This window comes from Hylobates moloch, unplaced genomic scaffold (assembly GCF_009828535.3).
Source record: "Hylobates moloch isolate HMO894 unplaced genomic scaffold, HMol_V3 SCAFFOLD_11, whole genome shotgun sequence".
Taxonomy (NCBI): Eukaryota; Metazoa; Chordata; class Mammalia; order Primates; family Hylobatidae; genus Hylobates; species Hylobates moloch.
The window spans coordinates 39,025,446-39,039,458 of record NW_026652286.1 but is presented as its reverse complement, the minus strand read 5'-3'; the positions used below and the strand labels follow the sequence as shown (position 1 = coordinate 39,039,458).

At 46.7% G+C, this 14,013-nt stretch overlaps 1 protein-coding gene across 5 annotated transcripts in view; it reads right to left on the bottom strand.

Annotated features, from left to right (window-relative positions):
* Positions 1-14,013, bottom strand: part of DENND2B (DENN domain containing 2B) — a 180,453-nt gene that overhangs the window by 75,686 nt on the left and 90,754 nt on the right. The gene's annotated exons all lie outside the window — the stretch shown is intronic.

Below are 14,013 nucleotides of genomic sequence, written 5' to 3'. Positions count from 1 at the left end.
AATTCCATTTGGAGACTATCAATTCTTTTTAATTCCTTATTTCTCAATTACGGAATATGATCCAGAGGACAAGGACTATGTTGTTCATCACAGTATTCCAGAACTTAAAAGGAACTGGCACATAATTGGAGCTTACTAATATTTGTCAAAAAAATGAACAAATGAGGCAATGACAATGGTCTTGTGAAGCTGCTGCTATTTACAGGGACTCACTCATTCCGCAAGTATTTTTTGCACCCCCTACCACACTCCACTCAGTTACATGCTGGGAATACCACAGTAAAGGCAGATAAGGTTAGTCCATCCCCTCACCTTTGAGATGGGCGTGGGTGGCACCTAAGGTCGCTTTCAATACTGAGATTCCTAGATTCTTAGAGTTGACTAAAAAGTTTAAAACTGAGAAGAAAGAGTACCCCAACGGCCACAGATTAACCCTCCCTTCTACTATCACCACTAGAGATCTGGTAATGAAGGGCAGTGACTCAGAAAAGGAATGGCAAGCCACTGGCAGCAAGGGTGTGTGTAGACTCATCTATACCAAGAGGAGTTGGGAGGACAGGGAGGGACAAAAGAAGGAGATCCAGATCAAGCTGTTCCTTCTTTCTGAGCTGGGAGAGGCCTCTTGGTGAGAAAGCACTGCCAGATCAGACGAGAGCAACCAGGCTGGGCACTTATCCAAGTACCCCTCCCCACCCGGAGACAAAGTGGGCTCCCTCAACCCAGCAATAAAATCTGTATGGCCCAGTTAGGTAATACAAGGTATTACATATGACCTTGCTTCCCTCAAGGATCTTTAATTTATTTATTTATTTATTTATTTATTTATTTATTATTTAGAGACTAGGTCTTGCTCTGTCTCCCAGGCTGGAGTACAGTCATACAATAAGAGCTCACTGCAGCCTCAAACTTGGGCTCAAGTGATCCTCCTGCCTCAGCCTCCAGAGTAGCTGGGACTACAGATGCATGCCACCATAGCCAGCTAAGTTTTTAAAATTTTTGTAGAGATATGGGTTTTGCTATTTTGCCCAGGCTGGTCTCAAACTCCTAGCCTTAAGTGATCCTCCTGCCTCCCAAAACGCTGGCATTACAGGTGTGAGCAACCGTGCCTGGCCAAATGTGCTATTTTCTAATGTGGTTTGTAAACTGGTCAGGAAACAATTCCCAAAGAAGAATAAAATCTACCATCAGGTGAGCAGACCCCTTTAGCTATGTAACCGCAGGTGTGACTAGCAGGCTATGGTCACAGCTTATACTTTCTCCCTTTTCCCGAAGTCCTCAATCTCCCTGTAGGAAGCTTGGGGAATGTGCCTCCTGCCCTCTTCTGGACCAGTCAGCATGCTCACCAAGCACACTAAAGCCACCCAAGTCACAGCTGACTCATGCCATTGCTCTTTGTAATGAGGTATGACATGTTTCTAAGCTCTTGTATATTTTTATATTTGTAGCCTACAATTAGGCATTTTTGAGGGATGTAGCTGACTAGGGGTTCTGTTCAGTGACCTATAATTATACATTCAGGCATCATGGTCAATCCAGGCAACTCTCAGGCCTGCAGGAACCTCATGGAGGAAGCCACTTGGCTCTAAGAAGCTCCAGAGAATACTATAGTAATGTGGCTTAGAAGGGCCACACTGCCCCTCCTTGCTGCTCTTGGAGGCACTCCCTCTATGTCCCCTTCATCTCCCTTATCACTCACTGCCTGACTCAGCAATGCCTGCCAAGCCCAAGTGCTGACACATTTGTGTATCTAGTGCCAGCAGAGGACGACTTTGAGGGACAGTCTCCATTGCCAAGGTAACAGCAATGTAAAGCAACTTCTTTTTTTTTTTTTTTTTTGTTTGTTTTTTTTGTTTTTTGTTTTTTTTGAAACAGAGTCTCACTTTGTCACCCAGGCTGGAGTGCAGTGGCACGATCTCAGCTCCCCACAACTTCTGCTTCCCAGGTTCAAGTAATTCTCGTGCCTCAGCCTCCTGAGTAGCTAGGATTACAGGCACATACCACCACTCCCAGCCAATTTTTGTATTTTTAGTAGAGACGGAGTTTCACCATGTTGGCCAGGCTGGTCTTGAACTCCTGACCTCAAGTGATTCGCCCGCCTTGGCCTCCCAAAGTGCTGGGATTACAGGTGTGAACCACCGTGCCTGGTCATAAAGCAACTTCTAAAAACTCCCATAAGCATCTCATCTTAGAAAAAAGGGGTCACACACCCCATTCATGGGACCCTGCAGTCAGCTGCTGTGCCTCCGCTCTGAGCCAGCCTTTTTGCCACCTGTTGCAATGGTCACACTGATCCTAATCCTCCCCCATGCAAATGCCTACCACCTAGCTTTACCACTATTTCCCTGGCTGGGAAAGAAGGACTGGTTTAGCACAAAAAATCTGTCCCTTATGACATTTCACATATACATTTGGCTCCAATAAAACTCATTTGTTGGGCCAAGTGCGGTGGCTCATGACTGTAGTCTCAGCACTGTGGGAGGCCAAGGCAGGCAGATCACCTGAACCCAGGAGTTCAAGACCAGGCTGGGTAACATAGTAAGGCTCCATATCTACAAAACATAAAAAAGAAATAAAGGGGCAAAAAAAGATTTCTTGATTTTTTTTTAAGAGCAGCTCAAATCCTGGCATTTAATCAAAGAGACTGCCAGTAGCCCACCTTGTGTAGCTGTGAAGGGCAATTGTGGCCCATGCTCAGAGCAGCATCTGCATTAAGTATGAGCCCAGTATCTAAACTACAATTACTTTGCAAGTTTCCCTTCTTCCCCAATGCAAAGTACTTTAGAATACTTTCTACTGTTCAAAAACACTTTCACATATTATCTCATTTGAGTCCACCAATAAGCCCAATAGGAATAAATGCAAAAGGTATCTTCTCCGTTTCACAAAGGAGGAGGCTGGGGCTCAGGAAGGCTAAGCATCTTGCCCTCAGTTCACTTAATTAGTAAGAGTAGAACCAGGTCCAGAATTGCTCTGCAATCTTCATAAATCAACAATTAGTAGTCACTACTTCATAGAGACATTGTAAGGATAAATGAATTAACATATGTAAAGTGCCTGGAATAGTGTCTGGCTCATAGTTAGGACTATGTTATCATTATGAACAGTATAATCACCACCACCCAGAATCCTCAGTTCCAAAGCTACAGCTCTTTTCCTTCTATCCTGCTGCATTTTGCTCAGAAAATAGTTTCATCTCACCTTGAGCGAATCCAGACCTAATCCGTATAGTCAGTCTATGGAGCCCAGAACTCACTGGGCTTTTTTTCTTTTTTCTAATTTATTTAAAAAATCTTTTTATGAGCAGGGTCTTGCTCTGTCACCCAGGCTGAAGTGCAGGGGCATCATTATAGCTACTGCAGCCCTGAACTCCTGGCTAAAATGATCCTCCTGCCTCAGCCTTCCCAAGTAGCTGGGATGATAGGTGTGCACCACTGCACAGACTCTATCTTGCCACTCCACGAACGGCTCCATACTTGTGTGCACAGGGAAGTACACACACCCCACCTTTTCTGCCAGTCTGACATTCATCTCCTAGCCTCTCTGATGGCACTTATGCCATGTTAGACACCTTTCTGTGGTTTGCCCTGCCTGCAGTACATGACCTTCACTTAGATCCAATTCTTCACTCATTTAGTTTCTTTCTTCAACAATCATTTCACAAGCACCTACCCTTTACTAAGCCCCATACTAGAGGCTTTTCCTCGAAAACATATCAAATGAAATGTGCAAGAGCAGCAGGATGCACAAGGAGCGGTGGCAGCATAAAGATGCCAGAAAGTAACCGTCAGCGGGCAGCACAAAAGATTTCAGAGGAGGCAAAGCTAAAATGGGTTTTAGAGCAACTAGAGTGCTCTCAGCAGACAAGGGGAGAAAAGGACATTCCATGCTATGGGGAACAGTGTATACACAGGAATACAAAGCAGAATCATATAGAGTATGGGGTATACAATCTCACACTACCAGCATGCAGGGGCTGTGAGTGTGTGTGTGTGTGTGCGTGTGTGTGCACATGTGTGTTACTGTGAGATAAGAAATATATATATTTTTTCCATATATATAAAATAATGAATATATATAGATATATATCTCTATATATATAATAAGGAATATACATGTGTGTGTGTATATATAATGTGTGTGTGTATATATACACACACACACACACACACACACACACACACACAGAGAGAGAGCGAGAGCCTTCTTCCCAGTTCTGGGCACAGCTTCAAAAACCCTTGGCATTTCCCAAGGGGTGGGGGTGAGAGGAGCCTACTTTGTGATTCATAACAAGTCCCTCTACCATACCTGAATTTATGCTAATGAAGTGAGGATTTATTTCTTACGGTTCCAGAGGCTGGGAAGTCTTAAGATTGATGGCTGAATCTGCTGCGGGCCTTCTTGCTGCATCATCCCATAGCAGAAAGGCAGAAGGGCACAACAGCACACACAAAAGAGAGAGAGGGCAGGAGGGGGCCAGACTTGTTTTTATCAGAAACAAACTCTAGCAATGATGGTATTAATCCATTTATGAGGGTGGAGCCCTCATGGCCCAATCGCTCTGAAGGGTCCTACCTCTTAATACCATCACAATGGCAATCAGATTTCAACATGAGTTTTGGAGGGGACATTCAAAACATGGCATGCCGACATAGTGAAACCTCCATAAAAACCCGAAACTTCTGAGTTCACAGAGCTCCCGGTTTGGTGAACACATCAAGGTGCTGGGAGGATGGTGCACTTTGAGAGGGAATGGAAGCTCTAAACACACACACACACACACACAGACACACACACACACACACCAAAATTTTGCCCTATGCATCTCTTCCATTTGGCTGTTCCTGAGTTGTATCCTTAATAATAAACTAATAGTAATATAATACTAATAGTAGGGTTAATAGTAAGTCAACTGTTTTTCTGAGTTCTGTGAGCCATTCTAACAAATTACCAAACCTGAGGAGGGGGTTGTGGGAACCGATCCCTCCAACTTTATAGTGAGTTGGTCAAAAGTATGGGTGGCCCGGGCTTGTGATTAACATCTGAAGTAGGGACAGTCTTGTCCCCACTTAATCTGTGGAGATTATGCTAGCTCCAGGTAGTGTCGAAATTGAATTAAATTGTAAGAAACCCCAGTTGGTGTCCAGAAAGTTTGGCAAATTGGCCAATGTGAGAGAAAAAAACCCCACACATTTGGTGTCAGGAGTGTTGTGAGGAGCAATATATCATACTAATAGTAGAGTGAGTGTGAGAGTGTGGGTGTATGCAAGATGGAAGGAAACAGAGAGAGAGGGAAAGAAATTAGATTGGATATGGGATGGTGCAAAATGAGGCTAGAAAGGCAGGGATAGGCCTAGAGTGCCATGACCAGGAGACACCTGGGCGGCTCCAGCGTTCCAGCAACCTTACACACTGAAGCCTCAAGGGCATTTCCCTCCAAACTGCCTGGGGGTGGCAGGCAGCTGGGAAAACAAACATCAAGCCTGCCTTTCCAGGGATGAGTGGCAATCCCAACTCCTTGGGTATGCTTACAGCGCACCAATTTTCAATGAAAAATCCTTTAACAACTGTTTTCTCTCTCTTTCTGTCTTTCCTTCCCCTCCTTCTAAAGAAGAGCTGTTTATCCCTCTTCTCATTTCTGCCCCGCTCTGAGCCCTGAGTTTTAGTGCCAGTGCTTTTACACAAATCCAGCTTTACATCTTGAGTGAAATATAATTTCATAGGAATGTAATTCTGGAATGATCTCATTGAAAAAGCACATCCAGCAAAGGCCATGAGCAGACTTCAGGCCAGCCCATTCACACCCAGAGCCAAGAAGATTGCAGACCCCTTTCCCTTAAATGGAGAATGTGCCTGAGACCCAAAGCAAAGCACACCAGCTACCTAGGGATATTCTCCTGCCTACAGCCAGCCAGCCTGCCTGCCTGCAGACCATGGCCAGGGCCCATAGCAGCGGCCACCATGAGCCACTCTGGCACCATACAAGGACAGACTCAAGAGGGCATCCAAGCAAACAGGCCTCACCCCAGAGACGTTGCCTCTGGCCCTCGGGAGGGCTCTGGCTCCATGCCATCAAACGTGAGCTGAAAATATTAACACTCCCCTGTCATAGCCCCATCGGAGACAGAAGAGTATCCAGAAGCCCAGCTGCTAAAGATCCTCCCCACACCTACCTGCCTTCCTAACTCTCTGAAACCCAATTACCATCTGACCCTATTGAGAGAGAGTCAGAAAGTGGGGCATTTGACTCTGAAACTAGATATCAAAGCCAGGCCCAGCCCAGTCCAGCAGAGCTGAGGCAGAGCAGAACGGGGGAGAAATAATATAGTCTGATGGACACTCAAAAAATCCTACTGAAAAAAATCACCAAGTTGGAATCTCTGGAAAAAATGTCCTCATTCCAAATCTGTTCCCCACCCCCAATGAATTCTCATAAAATGGACCAGAAAAGGAGGGAAAAAAAAAACTTAATGGCTTGCAGGGTCTATGGGAGCTCTCTGTACTATCTTTGCAACTGTTCTGTAAATCTGAAACTATTCTAAAATGTAACACTTATGAAAAATAATGGCTTATCGTGGTTTCCTCTGTAAGAAACAATGGGAAAAGCATGATCTTTGGGTATGAAACTCTGCCTCTACCAGCTATGAAGCTTTGGATGTGTTGCCTACCCTCTCTAAGCTTCAGTTTTCTCATCTGTAAAATGGAGAGAACAGTTCCAACCACGAAGTGCTGTTGTGCAGATTGAGTAAGATAGTGCATGCAAAGGACTTACCACTGCTAAAAGTGCTTTCTTTCTGGGCAGCAGCAGTTTCTCCACTCAGTCAGCCTTCACGTTGGGTTCTTGACAACTGCAGCTGGAGACCCTACCTCCACCCTTCAGCCCTACCTGTCTTCATGACTAGCAGCCTCTTCCAGAAACGGCAGGACACATTAATCCCAAAGCACAGTAATCACCGGAAAGGCTGAAGGCTGCCTTATAGCAAGTTCTGACTAGTGAAAGCACACCTTTGTTGACAGAAACATGTTCTCCTTCCTGCTTTCCCTTCCTCCATTAGAATCCAGTGTCACTGCCATTAGCTGAATGACTTTCCTAAGGGTTACAGGGATCCATCAGAAGGAAAGCCAGAAGCTGACAGAGTTGGGCTTCTGACAGAGAGGAAGTGTGCTCTCAAAATCGCCACAGAAGATTCTTCCCCTTCAGTAGCACCACTACCATCCATCATCGCCACCACCCTAACTCCTGGCTGTGCCCTGCTCCCCATCCTGGCCCCAAGCTGGGCTGATAAACTACAAATCCACAAGTCAAGGGGCACAGCAAGTTCCCCAAAACCAAGACATATGTCTCAAGGCTGGGCAGGAAGTTGCCCCCAGGCCCCGAAGCCCGACTCCGGAGCCTCAGCCACCTTGCCTCTTGTCTACAAGATGATGTTACTTGCTTCTCCCCTGGGGAGACTGAGATGAGTGGGCAGTCTAGGAATTCTATCTAGGTTTTCTTATTTTTTTCGTTGTTTTTTTTTTTTTCACTTTTTTTTTGAGACAGAGTCTCGCTCTGTTGCCTAGGCTGCAGTGCAATGGCGTGATATCAGCTCACTGCAACTTCCGCCTCCCAGGTTCATGCGATTCTCCCGCCTCAGCCTCCTGAGTAGCCAGGATTACAGGGGCCCACCAACACACCTGGCTAATTTTTGTATTTTCAATAGAGACAGGGTTTCACCATGTTGGCCAGGGTGGTCTCGAACTCCTGACCTCAAGTGATCCTCCCACCTTGACCTCCCAAAGTGCTGGGATTACAGACGTGAGCCACCGTGCCTGGCCCCCATCTAGGTCTTGTAAGTGGATGGACTACAGACCAAGGAAAGAATCAGGTGAAGAAAGGTACAGCTGTGATGTCGTGTTATCTCCTTGAAAATCACTCACAAGAATGTCAGATACTTAAAAAAACAAAAAACTCTCCCAAGACAAAAGATAAGTCCAATCTTACCCTGAAAATTTACTGTCCAAATAAGGGAGCAGTCAGTGCTACAACAGTCAGGCTGTTCCAACTCCGAAAAGCCCTGGGAGAGAGGCAGTTCCCGGGCTTCAGATTCCACTGACAGGTTGTAACCCCTCAAAGCCACTAATGGGTACATTCTAGTGGCTAATTCCTCTGACCTTCCAGATGGCTGGGTTGGGGACACATGCCAGCTGAGGCCCAAGGACATCGGTTCCTGGCAGGGAGTATGCAAAATCTCAGCAGCTCCAACCAGGCCAGATAACAGCCCTATGCTCAAGGACGAGCTGCCGGAAGCAGGACCCAGGAGGAAGACGTCCTTGGAGCCATTTCTTCTTTAACCAAATAAGAGCCAAATATAGCCAAATATGAAGAAACAATGTCATCTTCTTTGAAATTTTTCTCCACTTCATCACCTTATACCTAGTTTACTGCAATGGTCTCTGGTTATATAGACAGCACTTTATCCAGTGCCAGCCCATAGGAGGCACTAAATAAATGTTAAACAGTATTATTACATGACAAGCTCCCCTCTATTCTTCTACCTCCAGTCCTCTCTGCTCATAAGTGACAGACTAAGCATCCTGGAATGTCAGTATCATCATGTCATTCTTCTGGGCTCCTTAACTGCCAATCACACCAGACTCAGGTTCCCTTAATTGGTTCCAACCAATCTCACTTTCCAATTCTTCCTTCCCTCTTCAGCCAGCCCTGGCCCTACCTTCAGCCAGCCCTGGCCCTACCTTCAGCCAGCCCTGGCCCTACCACCCTCCCCAGACCTGCCCACACAGAGATACACAGCCTTGCACATGCACATAGACGCGTGTGCATGTGCACATACATACACACACACACACACACACACACACACACCCCACCTCTATCCAGGCAGGACACCTTCTGCTCCAAACATGTCCACATGTCCATTTCTGCCCCATGTTTCTGGGCTCAAATCACTGGCAGCCTGGAGTGCTCTCCTTCTTCCTCTCTGCTTATCCAATTCCTAGTATGCTCCAAGGCCCAGGCCAAGGTCCCCTGAAGCTCAGGCTGAGAAGCCATTCAATCCACAAACGACCAAGAACCTGCCTTATGCAAGACACTAGCCCAGTCACTGACGACACAGGAAGGAAAATAACACAGTCCTACAGGCTCCTGACTGGTGGGAGGGGCTTCAACATGAACTGCCCTGCTCACCTGAACCATGCAGGCAGCAGAGTCAACCACCAGACATCACAGGCAACTTGCTGTGACACTTGTAGGAGTAAGGTGAGGGCAGCACATGAAACCCAGCTAGATGGGGTCTTCTTACCTTTCAAGACTTCAGCCTTTCAAAGAAGCCACCAGGGCCTAGTGGCTTAGAATATATTCTGTTATAAGAACCTTCATTCTCTGTGACCACCATGGGTAGCACTGCCCCATCTTGCTTTAGAATTTTATCAGCTAGGCTGGTAGATTATTCAATATAGATCATTCAATAATAGCCATGGTCAGCTACCTCTCCTTAGGGCCAGGCACAAGCCTCACATCCCTGCCCTAAGCCAGGGAACAAAGAGAGAATGATCTCTTTAGGGGTTCCTAGGCCTGATGCTACTTGACTACAGAGATGATGGGGGTCACATGGGAGCCAACCCTTAGGCCTCTTCAGGGAAAAACGGTAATCTGCAATTCTCAGGCCATAGAGTAACTCCACCCTTCCCTCTCTTACTTAAGAAAGCTCATGAGAGAGTGAGTGGGCTTGCTATTATTATAGGTATAATCTTGCATACCTTCTAAATTATAAGAATAGGTAACCCATTTAAGTTTACTTTGGTCCTTTAACTCCTACAGTAAAAAATGCATGTGATACATGCCTCACATCTAGTCCTAAGCTGCTAGTGAGTTACAGTGCCTGGAGAGAAGCAGCTGCTGTGAGCTTCCAGTGTGCCACCACCCCCCAGGCACCCCACCTTGGATAGTCAAGAGGGCTACCTGGGTAAAAACGAGATCCTAAGACAGACTTGTAAGCTCAACCCAGAGGGTAACCCTAATTCATTTCCCCCTGCCCAGGGGAGACAAATGCTGCTACATCAATGACTGGGGAAAAGGCCCACATATTTTTCATGTCTCACCCTCATGGAGTGGCGTCTCACTGCTTCTAGAAGACTGGAACTATTACTGACTTGGTATTCATATGGACCAAAGGTACTTTCTGTTGGACATTGCTTAGGCCTGTCACACATGGTTCAAGAAAGCAGTAAGATGGAAAAGAGAGACCAGCTAAGAGCTACTCCAAACGCCCACATCATCAGATGATCATCCCAAGTGTCAGAGAATCTATGAATCAAGTGCTCAAAGCTACGCACATTGGGAGTGCTCTAAAATTACTATCAATACAGTTATTCTTTTTCCCAGAACCAGGAGAGGCTCTCTTGACGTAATCTTAGATACCAGGGAATATAATGTTCAACCCAGGGAAAAAAAAGAGAGAACACCTAACCCATCCCTACTTATATTTCCAGCAGTAGAGACTCACAGTCTTCCTCATCATCCACCCTCCCCGTAATCTACCTGAACCTGAAGTCTCTGAATAAGCTTATCTCACATGTGACTTAGCTGTTGCTTTTTATAGCATGAACTATTCAGCCTCCTACTAAGACCATCTTTTCCAGAGAGGCTGAATGGGTCTCAGTCTCTACTAAGGAAGCTCACATCCTTCAGGAGCTTACCCAAAACAACAGTCACATATTTAGGCATGCTGGCTTGTACAGCTCAGGTCAGCCAGAAAGGCCACAGCAGCTGCTGACCAGTATACCACATGTACTAACGGGGATCAATGAGTCAAGCCTTGAAAGGGCAGAACAGAAGGAAAGAAGTTGCCATTGGCCCTTGGATCACCAGCAACTAGCTCGAAAGAGTCTGCCTAATGAGGACTGCATCCAGCTGTAACGAGCACCTAATGTTTGAAGCCTGTGGCATCCAGACAGTATCACTTCCTACTTGACTGCCTTCAGAGGGGCCTCCTACACAGCCACCCCTTACACTACACCCATCTCCAAGGCTGAAGAGAAGACCTAGGGCACACTATCTTGACAGGCTTAGCCACACATTTCAGTCCCCATCCACATCCACCCTCCCCCTGCCCCTGACAGCTCAAATATTCAGTCTCCACATATGTGTCTATGTGCCTGTGTGTCTGTGTTTTATTTATACTACCCATGTCTGTTGTTAGCAACAGAAACAAAGTACTTTAAGGCAGAAAAGGCAAGTCTGCCAATTGGCTTGCTGCTCCCCGCCTGCTTCCAGCTCAGGGAAGGGCTGGTAAATGATCCTTCCAGCTCCAATTTACCATGTGTGCCTACAGCTCCCACGTACCCAGGGGCTGGGAGGCATGGCACCAGTTTGCCCCACATTAGTCACTGCTGCATGGGGTGCTGGCCATCACCTCTCTCTCTTCTTCCCTGGAGGGCACACCCTGAACACCTGATTCCCTCACCTGCCTAAATGTTGATTACTGTCAAAAGGCAGAGCTTCAGAAGCCAGAATTCGAGAAACCCATGGTAAAAATGAAAGCGCAGTGCCTCCCCAGACTCAGACTCTGGAGAACTAGCCCAGGCTAAGTTTTACTTTCATGTCCTTCTATCCCCACTTCAGTTTTTCTGCTACTGATAATCTTCCAAGTTCCAATGGCAGGCTCCCTAATAACATTGACAGTAATTATTGATCACTACTTTGTTTCAGCTGAGAGAACAAAACATGAGATGTGATTCTTACATGTGGGGAGCTCACAGACAAATGTAGGGCGATGAGACACAACAGCAAACGATGCAAGTGTGGGACACAAACTAGAAAGACAGGACAATGGGGTGGTGGAGGGGACAGAGCAGCTCTGGATGGGGCTTCTGTGGGAGAGGAAATGTGAGCCAGACTGTAAAGGACAAACAGTAGCTGGACAGAATAAGACAGAAGACTGTTTGAGATGAAGAGTGAGACTATGACTCAAGGTCCCAAGGCAGAGAGAGTGGCAAATATCACACCCATAGCGTTTTTCTCACATTCAACTGAGGCTCAGCCCTAGCAGGTATGGAGGAAGGAAAGTGGCGTGACTTGGTAAAAACAGAACCCTCCCCTCTGGGTTACCATGCTCTCCAGCCCCTCTGCACCTACCTCGCCAAGAGCATGCTCAGGGTTTCCTTTTTCTTTCTTTCTTTCTTTTTTTTTTTTTTTTTTTTGAGACGGAGTTTCATTCTTGTTGCCCAGGCTGCAGTACAATGGTGCAATCTCGGCTCACCGCAACCTCTACCTCCCGGGTTCAAGTGATTTTCCTGCCTCAGCCTCCTGAGTAGCTGGGATTATAAGCATGCACCACCACACCGGCTAATATTTTGTATTTTCAGTAGAGAAGGGGTTTCTCCATGTTGGTCAGGCTGGTCCCGAACTCCTGACCTCCGGTGATCCGCCCCGCCTCAGCCTCCCGAAGTGCTCAGATTACAGGCGTGCGCCACCGCGCCCAGCCAAGGTTTCCTTTTTCTGTGCTACTCCAAAATCCTCTCCCTTGCACGTCATGGAATGCAGCCAGCCTAACTCCCTAAACTCAAAAACGTCCCATTGAAATTCCTGGTACTCAAGGCTCCTGCTCCCACAGTAGGACAAGCTTCAGGCTCCCCCAGGTGCAAAGTGGGCCAGGAGCTTGAACTATTCCTCTTTTGGCCTGGGTCAAGCTGTGAGTCTGATTCTTTTCTCGCTAGAGCAGAAGGGGGGCAGTATGAAATTGTAATTATGGAGGCCGGGCGCGGTGGCTCAAGCCTGTAATCCCAGCACTTTGGGAGGCCGAGGCGGGCGGATCACGAGGTCAGGAGATCGAGACCATCCTGGCTAACACGGTGAAACCCCGTCTCTACTAAAAATACAAAATATTAGCCGGGTGTGTTGGCGGGCGCCTGTAGTCCCAGCTACTCGGGAGGCTGAGGCAGGAGAATGGCGTCAACCCGGGAGGCGGAGCTTGCAGTGAGCCGAGATCGCGCCACTGCACTCCAGCCTGGGGCACAGAGCAAGACTCCTTCTCAAAAAAAAAAAAAAAAGAAAAGAAATTGTAATTATGGCTCCTGGAAGCCAGGACAACCATCTTTCTTCCTTCCATTCATACAGTCATGCATTCATTCAGCTAACACACACCAAACACCAACCATGCATAAGCCAATATGTTTAGTGCTATTTGGACACCAAATGCATCAGATATGGGTCCATCCTCAAGGAGCTTCCACTCTGTAGGGTGAATACAATAGACATACAAATCTCATAAATACCAGGAAGACTATTTTAAGTGCCATTAGAAAGATGAAATTAAGTGCCACTAGAGAGATGCCATCAGAGAGATACAATGTTGAAGCTTAGGTAGAAGGAGATTACTTCCAAATAAAGGATCAAGAACACTTTACAGAGAGGGTGGCCCTTGTGCTAGGCCTGGAAGATCAAATGGCAAAAGAATACAGAGGTATTCCTAGACAGATAGAACTACATGCACAAGGGCTTGGAGGCAGGAAAGCAGAAGACGTATGAAGGACAACAAAGTGTTTGTCAGTCTGATGGGAGTTTAATTGAAAGTAGACCAGGGAGAAAGACAGTTGGAAAGACAGACATGTCAGCTCTTAGAGGCCTCTGAGAACCAAATTAGGGATCTTAGTTTTTCCCTGGGGAATCACAGAAGTTTTCTGAGAAAAGAATGATGGGTCAGAGATTATGCTTCTGAAAGATGAAGCAATACTCAGAGGTCTAGGGGCTATGGCAGAAAAATCTGTTCAAGTGGTCCACGAGGGCTGATGATCACAGGAGGGACAAGGGAGAGAGAGAACTGAGGTAAGCAGCAAGTGCAGGGTGAGAATTTCTGCCTTTGAAGTTCAGGCTGAACAGAAAAATCAGTAGGCAGTGGCCAGGGTGGCTAAGAGGCTACATAGGCAGAGAAGAGCTGGAGAGCCAGCTCTTGGGAGGGGACAGTGAAGGAGTGGGAGGTGGAAACAGACAGGAGACTGGGGAAGGGAAGGGAATCTCCG